Raw genomic sequence first — 22,687 nt, forward strand, 5'->3', positions numbered from 1 at the left:
TTATTGATTCTGAGACTCCTGGTATTTTCAAGTATATCAGCCAAAGGACTGCTGAGGGAACATAAATGGTCCTTACTGTGCGAACTGTGTTATCTCTGGGCTACTTTATGCATAAACCGGTCTTTCTGTGAACAAAATGCTTTGTGGGAAGCCCAATGCAGGCAGCTATTATGCACACAGAAGCTTCTATTTGCACATCCCACCATGCATACAAAAAATGAGCATATTTCCTGTGGAAGAAACCCCTAACTAATACCTAATTCTTAAAAGTACACAAGTCCATTAATTTCTACTGTGCTCATGATGAACACGTCACAATGGTTTATTTTCACATATTTTTAGATAGGGAAATGTTTTCCTCTGAAGCAACAAGAAATGCAATGGCAGAGGTAATTTGTGGTTTAGATGTTTAAGGGATCCAACAGCCAATATTATAACCTCTGATTTGTAATACCGTGAAGCAGAGGAGCTCAAGACATGGGACATGGTCTTTTTATCCCATATACAAATGCAGAAAAAAAAGCCCTGTACATGAACATACAGCCCATACACTGTATGACTGAAGCCTCCACAACATTGACTGTGTCACTGGATGAATCTACATTCCTAGCTATAATAGTAAGCACACTGACTAGAAATGCATAATTTACCAAAAATGCAGTGCTTTTGCTGATTCAGCTTCTGTCAAGTTGATGAGGAAAATAGTGGTGAAACCACAATTATCCCTGTATCAGGGGAGCTAACCAAAGCTTATGGCAGCAGCGTTTCTGGGAGGTGCAGACCTAAGGAAGCCAGCTGTCCCATGACACCGATGGCTGCATACGTGGGTTCTCTCTCTTTTAGTACTGTCCTCTCTGTTCTACCTCCTGCCCTGCTTGCTCTGCTGTCCCCAGACCAAGGACAAAGGGCTGATTGAGCAGCAGTAGCCCAGGGACAGCTGCAGGGGAGTCACCCAGCAGCCAGCGACAAAGGCAAATGCCCCGTGGGTTTGCTCGCAGCCATCGTGCCTGCTGGGCTGGGAGCTGGGGTTTCAGACTGAGTGGGGATTCAAAGGAAAGAAGCCAGAAGCAGGAAGGAGTCTTCTGGCTTTAAATTAAACCTTCATTTGAAAGGCCGGCTGCAAATGCTTCAGATCTCCTAGACAGTCATGAGGTCAAGCTGTGGCTGGGAAACCATCAGCCACGGCCAGGGCTGTGCAGGAGGGCTCTCTGACTAAGGGTACTCCTGCCTGTGGGAAACATGGTGTCTCTGGGAGAAGAAGCACAGGTATTCTGGCAAATCTTCCTTGATGCCAGTTTAGGCTTTAATCAAGACGATGCTGTAAGACCGTTTCCCTCTTCACACACAGCTTTGCCAACCAAGCTGAGATGACTTATGGTCCATATTCGCTCTTCACACTGGCTAGCAGTGTGTCTGCTCTGAGATGACCAAAGCAGTCAGTTGAATGCTGATAACCCCCAGGCAGAAAGCCTGAAGGTACTTCTCACTATGTCTCCCCATCCCCTCACCACTTCCCTCTGACCCTCCCACAAGTCGTTCAGGGGAGCACTTCAGTTCCCAGCAGCACAAAACATATGCTGTCTTGGCAATACACAGCTGTTAACAAAACACCATATGGGGACCGGTGCTTGCACATGACTCTTCAGAGTTGCTGGAGTAACCGGAACGTGGTTTAACTCTGCAGCAAACTCATTGCTGCTGCAGGGTGCCCATTGCCTTCCTGTTTGTTCCGCACTGACCTTAGTCCTAGTTCTCATCCCTTCTGAGCTGGAAGTGTTGATGCTAGATGGCTGTCTGGGCTTCTGCACTGCTGTAGCTGGGTGTGAGCAAGCCCCAGCACAGCTGCCCAGGGGAAACCTGTAGCAAGGCTGCTCCCAGCACAGCTGACCGGCCACCAAGAAGGATCTGACCCCACAACTGCTTTGTGCACGCTGGGCTTCTGAACCACCACCCGGCACAATCCACCCTAAATAGTGGCAGTCCCAATGTTCAAAACCCGTCACTTAAAGGTCATGCTCCTTTAGAAACAATGCCCTTAGCGAGGCTGCAGCCCACCTCGCTTGAGAAGAGAGGAGATTTCAATAGGCAACGCTCACTTGAAGCCTTGCCAAAAATTTGAGGAGTTATTATTTTTGCAAAGCTCCTCCGCCTTAGCTGCAACGTTGTCCTCTTAAATGCAAATGTTTCTGTCATCTGCCACAAAGAGTGCTGCCATTTTGCTGCAGTGGTAGGAAGCTCAAGCTGTTGAGATAGGAGCCAAAGTTTGGCAGGAGATCTGTGTGAGCAGGGAGTGAAAAAAAGTCCCAAGGTGGAAACGTGCCAGCAGGAAAATTACCCTGTGCTGAGAAAGTGGCGGTGCGAAATTTATGAAAGCAAGGGGGCAAAGCCCTTTTCAAACGTCTGCCCTTATGAGAGGAAGGTAAAGGCGGATGATTTGCTGGGAAGTGAGCTCGCTTGGTGTGAAAGCCAATTCACGGTGTTGCTGCTGTTAGGCATGGCAGGGAGTTTTGTAAACGGCACGAAGCAAATTCCAGCTTCCAGAGCAGAGCATGTAGCTCTGCAGATTGCTGTGAATGCTGACCCTCCAAACTGATTTTAACTCTGTTTCGTCCCAGTGAGCCAACCTGCATTCCTCGTGACCAAATTCCTGGGAAATCAACACCATGGAGAAATTCGGCCAGTGATTTTCACAAAACAGTTTCCTATGCAAATAACATCTTTGAAAGGCACTTAATGAGATTTTATTTTGCTGCACAATTTTCTTCATGGACTCTAGTAATTTGAAATGGTGAATTACCCAGCTCTGGGTCTGCAATACTAAAATACTAGAAGAGCTGAAAAATTTTTCTGTAAATGGTTTTGACTGAATTATACTGCTTACTGATGTGTTTTTAGTGGTGTAAAAGGTATTCAGAATTTTCTACTTTCCTTTTAAAAACAAAGTGCAGTTAACACCCTAAATTTCCAGTCTTTGATTTTTTTTTTAGAGCCTTTTACTGAAAGTGTGTTTATTTTAACCAAATGTTTTTCTAAGGACTTAAAAAGTTAGTTTCAAATTGTTGTAAGACAGAAAGGAAATGAATATAAAATCTATAAAAGTAAGGGATCCCTCTCCTCTCTGTTGCCCCACTCATAATTGCTATTTTTTCTAATAGCTCAGCAACAACAGCAAATAAAAACTTGAATCCTAAGCATCTGTGACTTAAACCAACATCATGGCAGGACAAAGCGTGCAATTACACTAGATTTGCTTTTTAAAGCAGCAAAAACTCCTGGCCATTCTCCAGGTCTTACAAGGTAGGAGAGGGGTCTGGGGACACCTCAGGGTTACTTAAGGGGGGTCTGCCCGATCTCACACCCACCTCCATGGGCACAGGCTCAAGTTACTTGCCCTGCCTTTCCTCTCATGCTTTTAACACTTATAGCACCTATACGTATATACGTGTATATATATGTAGTTTTCTCATTTGCCTGGTTTAACAATACAGTTCTCACACTTTTGTTCATGATTTAAAATGTTTTTATTTGCCCAAAAAATTTTGAGTGTGGTTTAATCCTTCCCTGCCCAGACCTGCGTTCTCTGTTGCAGGAATAATGCTTAGGATTCAATTTGTTCTCCATCGGGCAAATATAACCAAAGCTACTACAGGCTCTGACACCGAAACCCCCAAACAACCAAGTCTCAACCCCCAGACCTTTCCTAGGACAGAGCAGAGCTTTTCATACTCCATTCAGCCAGTTTGGCTGCAACACCCTCAGTGGTTTTGTGTGCAGGTACAGTGACCTGCTGCTGCTAAATGGTATGGGGGAGCTCCTGTGATTCTGGGGATGAAACTCCCCAGGGAAGAGCGGATGGACAACTTTCCCTGGCTCAGCTCATGGCGATGGCTCCTCTCTGCCTCGACCCACCATGGTGCTGCACATCAGTGCATGCTGGGGGTTGTGTGTGTATTACTAGGGAAGTATCATGAAAAAAAAGGAAACATTTTCAGAGACTGCAGGGAAAACAGCGCAAGAGTTGCTAGAGCAGTGTGCATACGCTCGAGAGGAATCCCTTTCAGTTCCTCTTTTCTTCAGCTTTATGTAAAAAGGGTTTGAAGGCTGGTTTAATTACGAAAACCAGCTCTCTAGACACCAAACAAAACGGCAGCCTAGCCTAAGTTGGCACCAGGACAGATGCATATTTTGCTCACTTCTCCATGCCAATCGGCTGTAGCTCATCCAGTATGTCAATCCAAGTTGGTTGTCTGAAATCCAAGTTTAGTGGCCTGAAAATATCCCGGTCCGGCTTTGTTTCATGTGGTAAACAGCTTGCTTGGTCTATTTTTTCAACATTCAAAACAAAAATCAAACCCCCCCCCAAAACCTGTTACTACATGTTATGGTAATAGCCTCTCTTTGCGTTTCACCCCACTGCAGGATTTCCCTTTTCTTTTTAATCTGTATACCCTGTCCATGAAACGCTGGCAGAACACATTGTTTTTTTAAATATAGGCCTGATTCTGCTGGCTCTGAGCTCTGGTGAATGGGTTCGGAGTTAAGACTGAAACAACCAAGTCCTGCAACAAACATGTCGGTGGGTGTTTAGCACTAGCAGCTCTGCCAGCTCCTCCAGGCTGCCTGGCCACCTCCTAGATACAGCTAAAACTGGTAGCAGCCACCTGCGGGAGCAGGCAGGGCTTAGGGATGGTGGCTTGGCAAAGCCCGGTCTACTCAGGGCTTTACTGGGGTTCAGTTCCCCTCACCCCCTATGAGGTTTTGCAGGACAATGCGCATAAGGCAAGAACAGCAAGCAGAATCAGGGAGGGTTTATCATGATTTACCGTTGATGCAAATTCTCTCCCCTCCCTCTCCCCCCCTCTGCCATTTTAGTACAAATAAAGGGGCCCAGGCTCCCTAGTCAGCCAGCAGGATTGGGACTGCCAAAAGAAAACAAATCCAACGCAGGGAGGCTGCCCACAAAGCGCGGCTTAGTCAGTGTTGCAGAGATGAGAAAAAAACAAACAGCCTCCCAAATGCCAGTGATGGAATATGGTTTCCTCAATAATCAAATTCAAGCAGGGACTCATCTCTCCTGGTTTCCTACTGGCTATTTCCTCCCAAAGGAAATTGAATGTCTCTGAAAACCTGAAATCAGGTCTCTGCTTGCCAGCTTTTTAAGAAGAAGCGATGGCTTTCCACAGGGTACAGCCAACCCCCCTCGAGAAATTAACCAGTCACTCATCTAGTTTACACCTTTCCCCACAGCTTTGCAATTGACCAAGTATTTACTGGTAAATTTAAGGGTGAGTGGAGAAGACAAAAAGACAAAATGTGAAGGGATGAGATAGATGTGTAGCTTGTGAAAAGGGAGGTTAAAAAAATCAGGGAATCTGTAGAAATCCCTAGGAAATCAAGAAATATCTCCAGCTGTCACCTTTCTTCTCCCGCCTTCCTACTGAAAAGTTATATAGTGTTCAAACAAGGCAAGAGCATGCCGCCTTCTAATTATCATACTTATGTGATTTATATGGGCACTTCATATAGTGGAAGTGCTGGGCAAATATTAACCTCGACTCATCTGAATCATTGGTTTATAACAAGGAAACCTAGGAGGTGTGGGGAAGCAAACACTGGGAGAAGAGGCTTGATTCCGGCTATTTACCCCATCAATGAGCCTGATACTATCGATGGACTGTGCGCTAATGACACTGCAAAGTCATATATGCTATGCTGCCTGTGTGTGCTTTTTTGCCCCAGAGCAATCCCCTGGTTATATTTGCACTTAGAGATCATAAGAACAGAAACTGAGTCACTGGAAGCAGCCTCTGTCCATGTTAACTCTGCAGTATCTGGTCTTTTCTGAAGACACCTTTCCTTTTGCAAATTGCATGGCAGGGACCTGGTGCGGGCATCGCATCTACCACAGGGCAGTGTCTCTGTTAAAGTTGGCGGGTTTGGTTAAAAGCGAACCACAGGCAACAGGCAAGCAGCTGTGCCCTGCCCTGCCTGCCAGTGCTGTCTGGGACGGAGAGGCGCGGATGCGGCGGTGCTTGGGAATACACAATCCCATTCCCTGAAAGCGGAGTGTTTCTCAGACTCAGGCTATCCACCCGCAGTGGGGAGAGAGGGCTGTGGGGACCAGGAGGAGAAGGCAAACCAAGCGGCTCTGGGAGGTACAGTGCATGCACAGCCCAGGGGACCTGCCAAGCCCTCCATCCTGCAGAGCCCAGGGCAGAGCAGGCAGGGTTAATCCTGACCACAGCACACAGTTCCCCTTCCCCAGCAAGAAAAATGCACATTTCCTGCATAGGGATGATGACTTTGCAGTGGTCTGAGCAACTCTCCCAGTGGCCAGGGGATTTTCTAGGTATCTGGGCTGGGAGACTTTGAAAGCATGTGTTTTTCCGCCAAAAGGCACTCTCAGTGCCCCATGGGTGTTACATGCAGTTTAAATTGCTACAGTGAGGAACATGCAGATTCACTGGGTGCCTATACTAACTAAATAGGGCATCGGCACTGAGGGTTAAGCTCCTACAGGGCATCTGTGTGTTTGCAGGCAGTTACCAGGAAATGTACATCACTGCGTACAGACACTGAGAAAATACAGGGTGGACTGAGAAAATGCCTGGTCACTGGATTAGCCCAGCGGAGCATTTCTCTCTTGCGACAGACAATTTATGATACGCTGCCTGCTGAAACTCACAAGCGATGAGGAACATGTCTCCTGGAGGACCATGGGGCCTTCAGAACTCAGAGCTATGGACCCATCTGATACTAACTGGAAACAAAAGCAAAGGTAACTTAGTGCCCTGTGTGAAGAAATACAGCTTTATTTAACAAGAGGCACAGACATCCAGGGGACAGATGCCTGCCAAACTGAGGCTTTTTCTTTCTTAGCAATACCTGGCAATTTTCATCGTCTGGATGCTGTTCTATCCACAAAGGCTGGCCCCCTTCTCTGCTCTCAAGTTTCCCCCAGGATTCAAATCTTAACACCTCTAAATGTAACTTGGCTTCTTTCCTAGAAAGAGCAGGCCTATGGGAAAGGGGCTGCACAGTGGCAACACCTTGGTTCAGCACGGAGAACAAACCTGCAAACTTTTCAAGGCCAAACTCCAGGGTGACGGGCATATGCCAATATATATGAGGGGGATTGTATGAAGGCTCTGTGACCTATTGCAGGGGAAACAATAAAAACCCTGTACTGGGAGTCAATTGGGAGTTTACTGCCACTGAAACCACACCAGTCAGCTTGCAACACAAAGTTTAACAAATTTTCATTAAGGTCCCTGAAACCATGAGGGTTTGTAGTCTTATATTCTGCTCACTTTTCAGGAGCATAACAAAAAAGCCCCTTCTGGTTTCGGAGCACTCAAGCTGTAGAGCTTTTAGACTTTTCTCTGCAATCATAAAGACAAGGAAGGTCCTTCTTATTTCTAAAGAAAGCAGAGATTCTTGCACAAATGCTTCCCCCAGGACCTTGGGTCCTAGCCCCCACTCCCAATCCCAAACCCAGTCCACCAGCTACCTTGAGACTCGCAATGAAGTCTGTTGGCAATATAATTGTGATGGTTGGCAACTCAGTGTCACTGGAGGAACTTCCCCTCCCATAGCTGGAGGATTTGGGCTCCCTCTCTATTTCACATCTGCACCGATACAGAGGGCATAGTGTTCTTTCTTTGTATAATAATGTCTTATTTGCACAGTAATCTCAGCTGTGGAATGGAAATGTCTTCTCTGGCCCAAGATGTGAGCTGTTAAAAATCTGGCAGATCCCATGCTAGAGGTGGCTGCATTTCAGTGGTGGGAAAAGTGATTTTCATATTGTTCTGGCATAGTTCTTGTAAACTGAACTTCTGTAACATTTCTCTTTGAGATCCATGGGAGTTTTTGCCTTGTCTCGGGTTGTGGTATAGGGCAATCAGTTTGTAAAACACTAGAATGACTGAGAGGAATGCTATAATGAGGTTTGCTTGTCAGAGATTTTCTTTTCTTGTCCTTTTTTTGGTTTCCCTTGAGATAATCAGAGTTGACTTCTGCATCTCACACTTCAATCGTTTTCAAAACTATCTGCGTTCAACAGGACACAAGTCACTTGTACAGATGTGCCATTGATGTGCATTTTTGATACATTTGCATGGGCAAATGGTTATTTTGTGACGATTTTCTTGTGTAATGGAAAATGACTTTGCCTGCTAATTTGGTGTGCCACTGAGTGCATCTGAAAATTAGATCCTTTCCAAGGCTGAAGCTAACATTCAGCATGCAAACTTCATAAACCAACTTCAGCAGCTCTTTTCCCCTGCTCCTGCACCTGTTGGCACTTATTTCTGCTTGCCACAGTCTGGGCCTGTGTAGCCGTCTCTGTGGCTACACAGGAAACTCCAGAGGAAACTGATGCAAGTGAAAGAGAATTCAGAAAACAGAAATGGTTCTTTTTCAGCAGTTCCCCAGCCTGGTTCATCACACAGTGTGGTGAACAGCTGTACTGGCACAGCACAAAAGAAGGTGAAAGGGTGGGACAAGGTGGCCAAGCCTCCTCCACTGCTGCCTAGGAAAACACTGCCTGAGTTTCTTTTGTGGATGTTCCCATGGTTTATTTTTGATGGTCTGTTTGCAAGGTCTTTTCCAAGGAAAGATCTCCCCATCAGGACTTAGCAGAATATCAGAAGCAAGCATTAACACACCTAGACACATCTGAGGACTGCATCCTCAGGATGATTCCCCTTCTGGACCCTCAACAGAATCTGGCAGAATAAGGGAGATGAAGCCACTGTGGCAGCCTGTTTCCTCTGTCTCTTGCATGTACAAGTTAGACCACCAATACCATTAAGGGCAGGTTATCCTACAGTGGTGTCACACAGGAATTTCACAGTTGTTCTGTCCATGGGAAACCCATTTAGTTTCATGGAGCTTTTCCACTACATCTTGTCCCTCTTATACCATTCCAGTGAGAAGCTGAGTTTTTGCTGGTATAATAATACTAAAAAAAAAAAAAAAAAAAATAAACCCAAAGGAAATTAAACCACAAACAACTATATTTAAAAAACAAAGGGTCTGGCGGGTACCCAAGAAAACAAGGAAATTTAAAGATAAAGCAAACTGTCCTTATTTCACCCCACTAAGCCTGAGGAGGGCTGGGGTTTCCAAGCAAAGCAAGCCACGGCATGCCCCAGTCTGCCAGGGGGCAGCCAGCAAAAGGCCAAGCCTTCCCAGCAGATGAGCTGGACTTTCTCCCCGACTCCTTAATGGGAAAGTCATGTAGCAATGTTGAAACCCAGATATTGAAATCTGAAAGCCCTCTTAGCCACGTGTGCGACTGGGATGGATTAGGGCTAAATGAAGCCTGGACTCACTGACAGGACGTGGAATAGGGGAAAACTCCAATGGGATGAACTTCCCTTGAACTCACTGAGGGGTGCCTAGCTCCCTGGGACTTCTGCCTGACTGAGGAGAGGGAGCCATTACTAGCCAATCTATGACAGGGAATGCTGGTCACGGTCTGGAAAAGGTGGACTGTGTGTCTGAAAGCCACACAGGATGTCTTAAAATGATGAGGCTCTGGAGTGGCTGAGGCTGAGGCTTTGATACCTCATCAGGTCAGAGGGAGGAAAATGGAAAGCGTCAATGCCAGAGTTGTCCAAGGTTTCCCATACTGCAGCACCACCATGGTTCACACTAGTGGACAGCTTGGCCTGGCCTCCAAGACTCAAGGGAGGGCTGATGGTAGCATAGCCTACCCAAGCCAACTGAATCACCACTGTGGTGGTCAGAGGGCAGGCAGGGCAGTAGGGGGAGAATTAGCAAGGAACAAAATCCCAAATAAAGCAACTTGCTTTGCATGGTTATTTGTTAAGCAAATTCTCTGGGTATTTGCTGGTTTCATTATGACAATGCTTGGCAGCATGGTCTGTGCTTGTAGTCCATGTTAATGGACTCTTTCAACCTTGTAATGTCTTGGAGGAGCTAGCTGGCACATTTTAATTCTTATCCTTTTGTGATACCGGTTTTACCACCACCACAGGCCTTCAGAGAAGCTAACTAGTATCATTTCTATTCATAAGTCACCATTAATTTAACAAAATCTATTTTATTTATTCTTGAATAATTTGAATATCAAAGGATTTCCTCTATCCTCCTTCTGAGCCTACATGGCCCTGGTGAATGCCTATGCTTTCACACATGATGATTAAAAGGCATAGGTGGTGGCCTTGAAGTGATGTGCCAAGCCATTGGGAAACAATATACCATATCCCAATACATGACATCTGCATCCCTGAGAACTCTTTTTGCAGGTGCATGTCCCAGTACAAACTAAAATGCATACATCTGATTTAGATGTTCACTTGGCTTGCTGAAATCCCATTAAACAAATGAGCTGCATGCTTTTTTCTTTTCCCACTGTCACATAAATTCAGGCCCTGCTATTTCCCCTGTACTCTCTTGGACACCATCAATATTTTCTACCATGAAGTGAAAGGCAAGCAATAAAGCCACTGAATAACCAATCCTTTCAAACCTGGTATGTCTTAAAGACAGAAATGGTTTCCAAGTGATCAAAACATTTTGATGACTTTTCTTTTTTATACAGTGCACCCTTTTCTACTCAGGAATCACAGATGGATTTCTAACCGCATTTCTTAAGGACAACTGGGTGCAAAGGCTACCGTCTCCTTGCAGCTCCATTTGCAGAGCCAATGCCCTAAAATACCAAAGTTTTCTGGCAACTTGCAGAGAAGCTGGGAACCTAGAGGCCAGCTCTGAGGGAGCATTCACTGCTTTGAAAAACCAAGCTCCTCGCTAGGTTGTCAGCCAAGAACTACTGGGGAACCTAGACTCCCAACTTGGGTGGGAACATGGGGAGCTGAATTGGGCCTCCCATGTCCCAGCTGACAGTCTGAATTTCAGACCTGTTGATTATTCTGGGGTCTGGCTTTCTTTTTTGACATGCAACATTTCAAAAGGTCTCAGTTTCAGCTCAACATGAATGAAGGAAATTTGTGGAAGCTTGAAAAAACTTGGCAGGATGGAAAAGGTCTTTCTTACCCATCTAAAGTCTTCTGTTTTCTCCTGGATGAGAGTAGTGGTTTTCAAAAGCTTATCTAAGTTTTTCCTAGTGGAAGTGGAGACTCCAGCAAATTGAAGTCATGAGAATAGCTTGCTTTTCTCAGTTATCTTTTGTTGAGCCTTCAGAAGTTGTACACAGACCTCCCTGTGCTGGATACTGTTGAATGAGAGGAACAAATGCTAATATCCAGTACGGGGACTCCTATGTTCAGTTCCTCCAGAGAAACTCTTTCACTGTGCCCTTCAAATGTATAGATAAAGTTGTTGCCAGTTACTTAAACCTACACGTTTTCTCACTTTGGCCTTAATGAATCAATGTGCCTACCACAACTAGGAAAATCTGTAGCACCATTTAAAAGCCTCATTATTTGAGATGCTGATATCCAGACTCCTACTAGTTCTTAGAAACGTCTAACATCTTTTCCTTCAATTCCCAATCATTTAATTCACTCAAAAAGTGTAGTACTGCCCAAGCCATTTGGCATTTGGGCCTTACTATGCATTTTTAGTGTTCAGGTCACAGTTCAGGAAGCTATTAAAAAGTTGGCTTGAACTAGATACACACATAGGTAAGGCTGCTAAAAAGGGCTTCCTCTTGAAAGTACTTGTGGCCAGTGCCACTGTTTTCTAGATAGTTTTCAGTGTGAACTTTCTCAAAGGAAGCTTCCTTTGAAGCTCAGTCTATGTATGGAAGTTGGAATGGGGTCTTTGCTGATGATGACTCAGTAGGGAGTGCGCACAACTGTGCATATCACATCTATATAAACAGACTTCAGCTACTCACTAGCTAACCAGCCTGCCAGCAAACATCTCAACTGTATTCCCAAAAAGAGAACTAATACGATGAGATCTTTGCATCTGTTTTACCCCGGCATTAATACAACTGTCAGAGAGGCACCACTCCAGCATGTAAACTCTCTGCTTTGAGCCAGGGCTCCGACTTGCTTGTTCATGGCTCTGACTCACCAGCATGCAGTGCCTGACCGCCTCTACAACTGGGTGGTAGCTGTCTTCTTGGGATAGGATTAGGCAATCACAGGTGGCACCGCCTGCTGCAAAGCTGTCCTGCCTGGGTTCACTCCCCTAATGATTTCTAGTCATTTAAGAGCCTGCTCAGTTGCTGAAGGGGGAGTGGCCGAGAGGACAATGGGCTCCTTGTAGTTGTTCACCGATATCGCTTGACTTTACCATTGACTGCATTGGCATAACATGTTGGGCTGGATGCAAATGGTGCAAGCAGTTGGCTGTGCCTCTCCAGAAAGGTGACAGGAATAGTTACAGGTTTATATTGATCTATAATACAGAGGCTAGTTTTCTCTTTGCCACAGAATCCACCCTTCAGACAGTGATGTGGGCTACTGTGGGCTCTCTCACAGACTCTACAGGTCTCAATGGTGTATGGCTGCTGCTTTTCTTTACTCCTGTGCTTTCTGCTTGTTTGGATGAAATACGTAATTAAGCATGTTTTCTGTAGGAAAGCCTAGAATGTAGAGCAAAGATGGTACACAGCAAAAGTGCTGCCTTGCTACCTTTGCCTGCAGCCGAAGGATTTAAGCCAGTGGAGAAATCTATTGATAAAGCCAGCAACAAGTGCCATTGTCACTGTCGTTGCTTACCACAAGCCCCAGGCCCATTTTGAGTAAGGAAACTGGTTGTGGAGTCCAACAGCCCAACCTGCAGCTCTGATGTCATTAGCATCCTCTGTGATGATAGATGGGAATTGCTTACAGCATTTATAAAAATAAATCCCCTGTGGAGGCCAATCTAAAGTCTCAGAGTTTCATTACAAAACTCACCTACATGGACCCCCCCCTCTGCATGCTCTCCCCTGCAATCTCGTGAAGCATGCAAGAGATGGAAGCCTCCTAATCAGATCCCCTGAACTCTACATCTTACCTGCCTGACTGCTCTGCAGCAGAATCTTGGTGTTCAGAGGATTTCTAGGTGAACCTTCCATTTTTATTCCGACGCAGGTTTTTTGTATTTTTAACAGTGGTCCCACTGTCTCATGCACATGAATGCTCTGTGCTTGCCTCCAAGTATGCTCCATAGGCATGCACTCTATGATTTTGCTTTAATACCAAATAAAATAAGTAATTACAAAAATCAAAGTGGATGTGGCATCCTCTAGCCTATGCAAAGGAGGTCACTAGCTAAGCTACCTGTCTTCTCAGGTCAGGACAAACTTTGAGCAATGTCAGGAAGTCAGGTATCTGTAGACAGACCACAAAGCAAAGCATAGAATCTGTTCTAGTATATGACTGATCTAATTCCTTGTACTCTGCCATCCCCCAGTGTCAAGATTAAACCTGGCCAACCAAGATTAAACTCTGCTCCTGGTGGCAAGGGCCCTTTTGTACCTACATAAGGAGGTCCACAGGCAAGGTGTGGAGTACAAGCACCTGAGAGTCCAATCCAGCTCCAGAGAAGAGAGAAGTGTGAAGCCCTCAGACTTGAACAGTCTTGGAACAGGACTGACTGATATATTTACCCATACTCACAACTTCAAGATTCGTCTTCAATTAAATGAAAATTCAAGTGACCTTCACCCTACAGCCACAAAATGAGAAGACTTCTGTAGTACATGTGTGTGCACACATGAGTGGGATACACTGTAGATATGATTTTTGGATCTAGACCAAGGTAAGCAAGGGTTTGATATTTTTGGAGGGCAATGTATGTTTATGTACAAATTCCAGGGGGTCCTAGATGCTGAATATTTAGAACTCATTTGAATGCCAAAATCATTGTTAGAATGAGCAATCCTGCACCATTCTTTAGAGTCCGTACTTCAGACAGTTTACTTGGGATCGAATTCAGGTAAGCCAACAAACGAATTTCATCAAAATCCCATCTCTTGCTTTTAAATGACCACATGTTTTTTGCAATAGTGACTGCAACTGCTGCTTTCTCTTCAAGTCCATTCTAAACACAAGGATGTATTAATTACTAGCACACTTATTTGTGTGAGTCTAGAGAGAGCTTCATCTTGTGGGGCTATTCAGTTTTCTTCATTCCTTGAGAGCACATCCTGCATCAAATGCTCAAAATCTAAAATCCTGATGACATTAAAATGCCCAGATTCATTTATTTCTCTGAATGTCATGTGGTGGAAAGACGAGACAGATTTTCTTGCCTCTGGCCTAGTCCTCTCTTTCTGATCGGAAGACGTCAGCATCGCTAGAGCCTCTTGGCTTGGTGTTTGCCTTATCTCTTGTTTGCAGAGATACTGTTCTGAATAGTACTTTCTTTGTGGTATCAAATGGCTGGATATTAAAAGGGAAAAATATGAGTGGAAGACATTTGTCTTTTCTGAAGAGCAACAAACAGAACTAAATGTTGACCTACAGCCTCCAGCTGTCTAGACTAGCTGTCCCCAGCTGCAGAATAGTCATCCTTTCTATAGCAAGCACCCCAACATTCCCATGAATTCATATGCTGGCATATCGAGCAACATCCCTCAATTCAGTGATGATTCTTCAGATAACTCAGAAGTACCCAGTGAAAATTGTGAGAATATTCAGCTATTTAGGTTCTTCTGCTGGTATGTACATGTTCACATACTAGTCTGTATCGTAGTTGTTTTAAGAATGCCGCTAAGGTAAAGTTGACAACTAATGTCAATCAGAGAGGAAAGAGGAGGAAGAAAAGGTTTCTGCTATGACACAGCATACTTTATTGTACAGAAATAATGCATGACTTTTGAGTGCTCCTATCCTTAATGCGACAATAACATACTAACATTTTTTCTTTAATACATACAGTTAAAGAAGAAAGCTTCCTTAAAACCCCAGCCATACCTCTATCATCTTGTAGCTCAAACCACAAGAAGTCAGGAAAAGGAAACTTAGAGTTACGCATTTTAATATGGGATGTCATACATCTGATATCAATCAGATCAAAAAAGCTAAGCATTAGTTTTTTGTTTTGGTGGTTTTTGTTCTGTTTTGTTTTAAAATCAGTATTTATTTATTTATTTAAGAACCTGGAACTCTCCTGAAATCAGGTGGCAATCCCTTTTCTTCTGAAGGACCACATTAGGGCCACCTCTTTAATCAGAAATGGCTGCACAGGAGCTTCTGACTGTGTAAGCACCCAGTGCTTAAGGCACTCACTGAGAAGGGGTTTGTTTTCTTCTTTGCCCAAGGGATGTATACTTGCCTCTCCAGTGGTGATTGCTCTCATAGGTGGGATTTGAATTGTTCCCTCACTGACTCTAGCTAAATGCATCTTTCATTGCTGGAAGTCACGTGGAGTAGGCTTAGCTGAAAGGCTGGGAATGACCTTACTCTCTCAGGACAGCCCAGTGAGTGTGACACTTGGAGGGGAGACATATTTGCCTGACCTTCTCTGCAGCTCCTGAAATCAGATCCTCTGTATGCAGAGGAATATAGCAATTGTTAAAGTAGGAGTCATGCCACCACTGTCACCCTCTGGGCTCTGACGGAAAGCCACACTGACCACAGCATTTCATGCAGAGCATCATTCAGTGGGCTTGCTCAGAGACTGCTGAATGAATCAAGTAATTTGTGTGAAATATGTAGAAAAATGCCACATCTGTGGTCATGATAGGGCTTAACTATGAGGCAGACACTGAGCAGCACAGTCCCATCAAGACTAAGGCACTGCTGGGCACACCCTGAAGCACAGATGTTAAGTAAATTTGACCACTCGGTGTAGAAAGCTGCCTGTGCTGGGTCTAAGTTTTGAGTGGGAGGTGCTAAAGTTTCATTTTGGGTTGCTAAAGCCTTTTGTAGCTCTAGATATGCCTACAAAAAGCCCATTTAAATCCACAGAAATACATTTGTTAATGACAAGGTCAGGCTGCCAGGGGCTAGGACAGCCAGACAGCTCTAACAAGGAAAGAGTCTGAGAGAGACATAGCCTACTGGAACGTCACCCTACCTTCCCTTGGAGAAGCCTGTGAGGCAGACAGGATGCATGGTATGGAGGATTCCCTATCTTTTCTCCACCTGGCTCAGGGCAGTGACTTAAGTAACAGGGGAAAATGGTGACAAGTTCCTGACCAGAGCACCAGGCTCGTCTCTTCCTTGACTACCCCACCTTCCCAGGTGCTCTTGAATAATAGGTATGAGGCTCTGCAAGTGGAAATGAATAATGACCAGGACAATGGTTCATCTAGCTTGGAGATGTCACCGAGGTTAAAGTTGGCTTACACTCTGCATCAAAACTGCTTCTGTAAGTGCTCTCTACAGCTGCCTGAAAGGAGAATGGAGCAAGGAGGTGGTTGGTCTCTTCCCCCAGGTAATGAGTGACAGGACAAGAGGAAATGGCCTCAAGCTGCACCAGGGGAGGTTTATGTTCGATACTAGGAAACATTTCTTCACTGAAAGGGTCATCAAGCACTGGAATCATCTGCCCAGGGAAGCATTTGAGCCACCATTCCTGGAGGTATTTAAAAGATGTGTATGTGTGGCACTTAGGGACGTGATTTAGTGGGGGACTTGGCAGTGTTAAGTTTACGGTTGGACTCGATGATCTCAAAGGTCTTTTTCAACCTAAATGAGCTTATGATTCTGTGAGCATTTAGACAAATGCAGGAGTCCCAAACACAGCGTCCACAACACCATCAGTGATGGCAGCAGCAGCCCCCTTTGATTTCTAGGATAGCAATTCACCTTCCTATTTTCTATACCCCAACTTCCAGTTAGTCGATGTAAACTTCCTTCTGCACACCCCACTGCAAACTAAAGCTCTCCTTTTTTTTTCCCAACCATGAGCATCTCATTGCTCACTCCAACTATGTTCTCACACACCTAAAGCACTCAACATCTCCCAGACCTCTGTTCTGGTCCTGCCTCTCAGGCAGTTGTTCACACTATCACTCTGAGAAAGAACAGCACTAGAAGTGGCAGCAGCAAACCAGATAGGTGCTCAGATACCAGAAAACATTTTATATTTGTGTGCTCCCTTGAAAGTTGCAAACCAGCAGAGTTGGAAGCATTTGCTTCACTTCCCTAACCCAGTCCTAAGAAGTGGCTTATGTACCCATTAGTGAGCAAGCAATCAGGGGAGGAGACTCCCAGTGCTAATGATGAAACTGCCCAAGGATCAAACGGTACCAGCTGTCCAGCAATGGTACCGGTGCCCAGCAACACTCACCCAGTAGTGCAAGGCAGTAAATGAAGAGCACTGTGTTAAACTGAAAATAAAGAGCTGATGTAGACACACTGATATATCCAGGCACTAATACTGGACACATTCAGTGCAATGCCTTGTAAAAATCTGTCACTTCCAGATGCTCGTGCTTGTAGTTTGGGGGGCTCAGATGTAAGTCATTAACAACCTAGCCCTGTTAACATTCCACTTTCTTTCATTTTGATGAAGCATCACATTGTAAAGCAGACAACAATGAAAAGCACGTCCATTCTCAAACTGTTTAAATATATTAATCATACAAGCTGGGATGGATTTTAATTAATCAACTTTTAACTTGTGTGGGGGGAAGGGATTAGCTGGCACAACTGTGCAATGTCACTGCCAAAAGTCCTGGCTCTTTTAATAACTGTGTATGAAATTAGAAGAAAAAAAAATCTTTAGCTTAATGACCAGACCAAAATATATTTTTACAGCTGCCAAGGTTCTCATTGAAGACATAAACCAGAATCTAAAGGGATCCTGTCTATGTGTGTGCTGCATTAAGATATCCTACTTACAGCAGCACTAACATTAGTTTTGTTGGAGGCTGAATGGTGGAAGGGGAGGGCGATGGCTTGGCAGCAGTTGCACTCTGGTCAGTGCTGTGTTAATACATCCAAACACAATCATTCAGGGAGACATGTTTCATGTCACAAGTTGCTGTTTTATTTAGCATGTGCGCAATGGGCACGAAGGGGCTGGATTCCCTCCTGTGTTCCTTAGGTGGTGGAGGGGCTGGGGCTGGCCTGCAAGGAGCTGCTTTTCTGTGAGTCAGCACAGGGAAACACTGTGGTTCCAGCCTCTGCCTCTCTCTTCCCACCTTACCCCAGTTACTGCAGGTCAGATGAAGGGGTAGGTGAGCTCTGCTACAATGATCCTCTCTCTAGGCTATTAAATCTTTTAAGGAGCCTCTTCTATCCCTCAGGAACAGTCTTTTGGTTGACTGAGAAATGAGCAGGTAGTCAGGAGCTCAAGCACAGGGTAAAATTCAGTCTCTCCACTAGGCTGGTGGGCTGGTGCACGTCCAGTTTCAAGGGTCACAGGGAAACAGTGCAAAATTGAAACTCAGCACAGCGAGAACTCTGTCCATACTATTGCTAACTGAAAGCCAAATACTTAATGCAGTGCCCAAGCATATGATTTGCAAGTGACTTTGGGCTGGTGAGAGCTGCCAGATCGCTAGCACTGCAATCTGAAGCATCTTGTAAAGACTCAGCAACCTCCCTGCACCTGAAGGTGGGGATTCATAGTCAGCTTATGCTGATCTAAACTGTGAAATAAACAGAAGGAGGCTGTCCTGCCATAGACCATGACATAGAACTCTAAATAGCGTCATCTCCATTGAGGTCAGCATGCTTGCAGGATGGGAGTCTTGTTGAACAGGATGGCAGACCCAGGAACACAGTAGATGTCCCCAGCTGAACCTGAGAATTTGTCCTCTGAGCAACATTCATGCCAATATTTACCAGCTATAATTTTTTTTGTGCAGACTGGTGTTGACTATCCTCTCCCCTGCAGTCCCCATTGCAAAACAGAAGATGGCTGTCAATCTCTTAGACCAAGCTGATGCTGTTCAAAATAACTGAAGCTACTATTGTACATGGAAGAGTTATCTTCCATCTGCTTAAACCAATGTGGTCATTAACAGTGGAAATCTTGAGGCTATTTGTCTTGTAGGAGTTGGACTTGATACATTAATCTATGGCTCACAGGTCTCTCATCAAGTGGCAATGATTTTCAGGTAGTAGCATCTTGTCCAAATACAAACATAATGGCAAGATCTGTCATTCTATGGTCCATCCAAACGAGTTTTCTTTTACTGAATCATTTTCTTTCTTGGGACCATATTTTCTTTTCATTCTGCCATACAAACTGAGAATGATCAAGGTCCTAAACGGAATCCCAGCTGAAAGTGGTTACAAAAAAATGGAGATAATAAAATAAGTATTGTAAGACCTCTAATATAAGCAGCTCTCATAAAAAATGAGCAATTGGGAAATATCTTTGCAAGTCCTCTTTCAAGTTAATTTAGTACATCTATTACATGAGGTCGGAAAATCTAATGTCATAATTCTCCAAGAGTCCCATAATGCTGTTTCCACTTAACTTGGAGATTTCCAGCAAATTTTGCAAATAAAAAAATGGCTTTGTTACTTGCATTATATTCAAACTGAAAAGGATGAAGATAACGGGGCAAAACAAAGTACACAATAAAAGGATAGCTGCAGATTATAAATCACAGATTTCTAAATCACAATTTATAAATCACATATTATAAATCAGAATTATCCTTCAAAATCTCCCACCCAGACATTTGAACTTCCTTTCTGATGCTAGTGGTGTAATCTGTGTTCAAATTATCACTTGGCACTTGTAATAAATTCTTAAAATGAACAAAAAAAGCAATATAAGTTTGTTCTACTATTTGTTAGAAAATGCTACCCAACTTTTGAAATATACCCTTGCAGATGAATGGAAATCAAATATAGTCCTGCTCCTTTACAGTCTATTTCTCATACTTTTAACCAAAGAGTTCAAAGAAATATGAAACAGCTCTGGGAGGGCAAATAGTATTGTATCATATTTTCCTTGAGAAACGAATAATTTGTTTTTTTTTTTATGCAGACTAAATCTGACGCACAATTGAAAAATGGTCAGGAGCCATATGTTTGAAATCTTCAAGGAATATTAAGGATAACAGGCTAAATGTCTGCCTCTGAGATGCTCTAGAGGATACAGATTGGCTAAATGATGTCCAGCCTCTGAAAATCTGGATGTACTCCAACATGGTGCTTGGAGAAAAGAGCCTTAATGAGTCTTTGGGATCTGCATTTATTGTTCAACAGAACATCTTGAGCTGAGCAAAAGATGGATGTAATTTGTGAGAATATAAACTTAACACAGCAGCTCTTGCCCTTATATGCGCTGCTTCAAAGGCTTCCTGTGAAGCCTTGAAGATCAAGGAAAACAGAAAGATCAAGGAGAAGGGAATGAACTATCTCGGTCTGACCTGCCCTTTGGCCATACTGTCTGGGTAGGTGGAATGTGGGGTCTTTTGAGCTATTCTGCTATCAAACCTGGCAAAGGAGCATGAGGTCCATGGACTCATGAGTTTGGGTGGTACTGCTTCTGCTTCTGTCAACCTCATCAGCTGTCCCATCACGTGGAAGAAGATTCTCATCCCAGAAGATTTGAGAGGTCATGTGCTGCTGCCAATGGGGTTTTGCACTCTTTCTCTCCTACCCCTAGAAAGGGAAAGGTGATTGAAGGTCTACCTGTTTTCACCATCTTGGCTGGAAGGGAATGACTAACTCCTAAAAGAAAATATAGGGCAGGAGTCAGGACTAAGAAGCAAGTTGGAGGGACACAGTTTAGGACAAGTTTCTGGAAGCCCTCAGCTCTATCAATTTGCAAACTGTGAAAGTAAGCAATGACAACAACAAAAAGAAAAAGAATGTTGACAAATGTAGTCCATGGCCCCCTTGACCATATGCAGTCTGGAAAGGGTCTTTTTAGTCCCAACAGCAGAGCTTCACCAATGCTGCTGGTCCCAGTTGCCTTCCTGCTGGCAGGTGAAAAACAGGGGAGAAGATGTAAAGCTACTAAATGGCATAGGAAATTTTTAGTGAAATCTTCTGAAAGATGATTAGATGGAGCATATTACACAGATTCAGCAAATAGCTAAAATTCCTGGCAGGTTGGATTTGATGATGAGAAGGTCACCTTGAGAGGTAACAGACTTAACAAACTTATGAAGTCATAAGTAACTGTTGCAAAGTATTATTAAGCCTTGGTGAAAACAAACATGGAAACAAAAAAAAAGCAGCTCATGGCCCAGGATAATTTTGCCTCCAAGAGTACACTGTTCCTGACTACCTTAAATGTCAGTAGTGTGCTGTTCTTTGTTTCTATTTTGCTTCACAATTGCCCCCAAAGTGAAAAGTACTTCAGATAAAAGAGAAAAAACTGATTAGCAAGTTCTACCAAGTATGCAACATCCAGCCTCCTGAATTTAGACCAAGCCAAGAAACGTAATGGAAATTTTTACTGTGTATGAAAATGGTTATTGTCACAACTTCAAAGCTACTAAACCAGTTTTCTGCATGCTTAATCTGCTTTTTATGTTTCACTAGTAACTCAAAATATATTGCCAGTGTGTCCAACCATTACAATAAACATGCACTGTTTGTGTTGGTATCTAAGGCACGATTATGCATTTGCTTGCTGTTTTTTGAAGCATAAGTAATCTATGCCAGTTTTCCTGATATTTGACAATTAACAGGATGCACACTTTTGATCCAGTAAAATTTGATTGAGTGAGTTATGAACAACAAAAAAGCTGTGTTCATAGGGTGGAAATTGCATTCACTCTTCATTGCTGTGATTTGCTGGTGTACAGCTGTAGTAAAACAAAGTTAGTCACCTTTGATGGAAGATGCAAATCTGTTACTGCAATGGATTCTATGGGAATAATGAAAAGCCTTTGTCTCAGATGTGGAACAATGTCCCAGCATCCTTTCTGAACAGTACTGGCCCCCTAAACTAAACACACCTCTAGTACATAAAATCTTCTATGCAACCATGGAAAATAATGGAAATGAAAGTGCATTGGCAAATACCCTATCCTGCCCTGGGAAAGCATTTTGAGAAAGCTCACTATCTATGGGCAGCACTTGCTAGAATTTTGTCATAAAACAAAAGAAGTCTGGGCTTATGGTGGCCTCAGATGTGGCAGACCTCCTGAAAAGGCAGATTCTATTTCCTTTAGGCAGGAAACAACAACAGTGAATTATCCAATAGAGAGCTTTGCTGCTTCTGGTACCCAAACCAGTTCACTTAAAGCCATTGATGGTTTCTCTGCCCTTTTCTACAACTGACAGTCCCTTTGGGTCTTCCTTAAATGAATGAGAAAATCAGCTTGTAGATTGGTTGGAAGGGAAATCTGGATTGAGGTGATGAGGTGAAAGTTAAGAGCTGTTCAGGTCATGTAGGGTGTATTTATTTTTCTGTTTTATTCTATTGAAGGAGAACTAGCACTTCGAAGGAGCATGGGCTGCTGAGGTAGGTGCTGTGCAAGCAAAGGAGGAAGACATGGGTTCCTGCTGCAGAGTGATGGGGCAGCGCACAGCCCTGGTGATCTACATTCTTTTGTTCCATGGAGGAAAGCCATTTAGGTCTTGTTAGCATTTGGGCTTCGGAAGAAAGGGTTAATTGCCCCAGTTTGTTTTTTTTTTTTTGCCAGCTGGGGAGGCACTGAGCCAACAGAAAATTGGGAGGGGAAGCAGGACAACCAGCTCTTGGGAGTGGGAGGGGAAAGAGGCTGCCAGGCCTTGCTGTTTGTTTGTGTCTCTGTTTCAAGTTCTGTTTTCAACTAAAACACATTATTACACCTCTGCAGACTACTGAGTTTTATAAGCCAGCCTCATGGTATAGCCTACGATCTCACAGAAACAAAGTCTAAGGGTATATGTAGGAACAC

At 44.0% G+C, this 22,687-nt stretch overlaps 1 protein-coding gene across 2 annotated transcripts in view; it reads right to left on the reverse strand.

Moving 5' to 3' along the window:
• LOC133281107 (potassium voltage-gated channel subfamily KQT member 1-like) overlaps positions 1-22,687 on the reverse strand; it is a 467,184-nt gene that overhangs the window by 20,530 nt on the left and 423,967 nt on the right. The gene's annotated exons all lie outside the window — the stretch shown is intronic.

This window comes from Pezoporus flaviventris, unplaced genomic scaffold (assembly GCF_033815535.1).
Source record: "Pezoporus flaviventris isolate CSIRO_AGI_PZ_B2104156 unplaced genomic scaffold, CSIRO_AGI_Pfla_v1 ptg000096l, whole genome shotgun sequence".
NCBI classification, from domain to species: domain Eukaryota; kingdom Metazoa; phylum Chordata; class Aves; order Psittaciformes; family Psittacidae; genus Pezoporus; species Pezoporus flaviventris.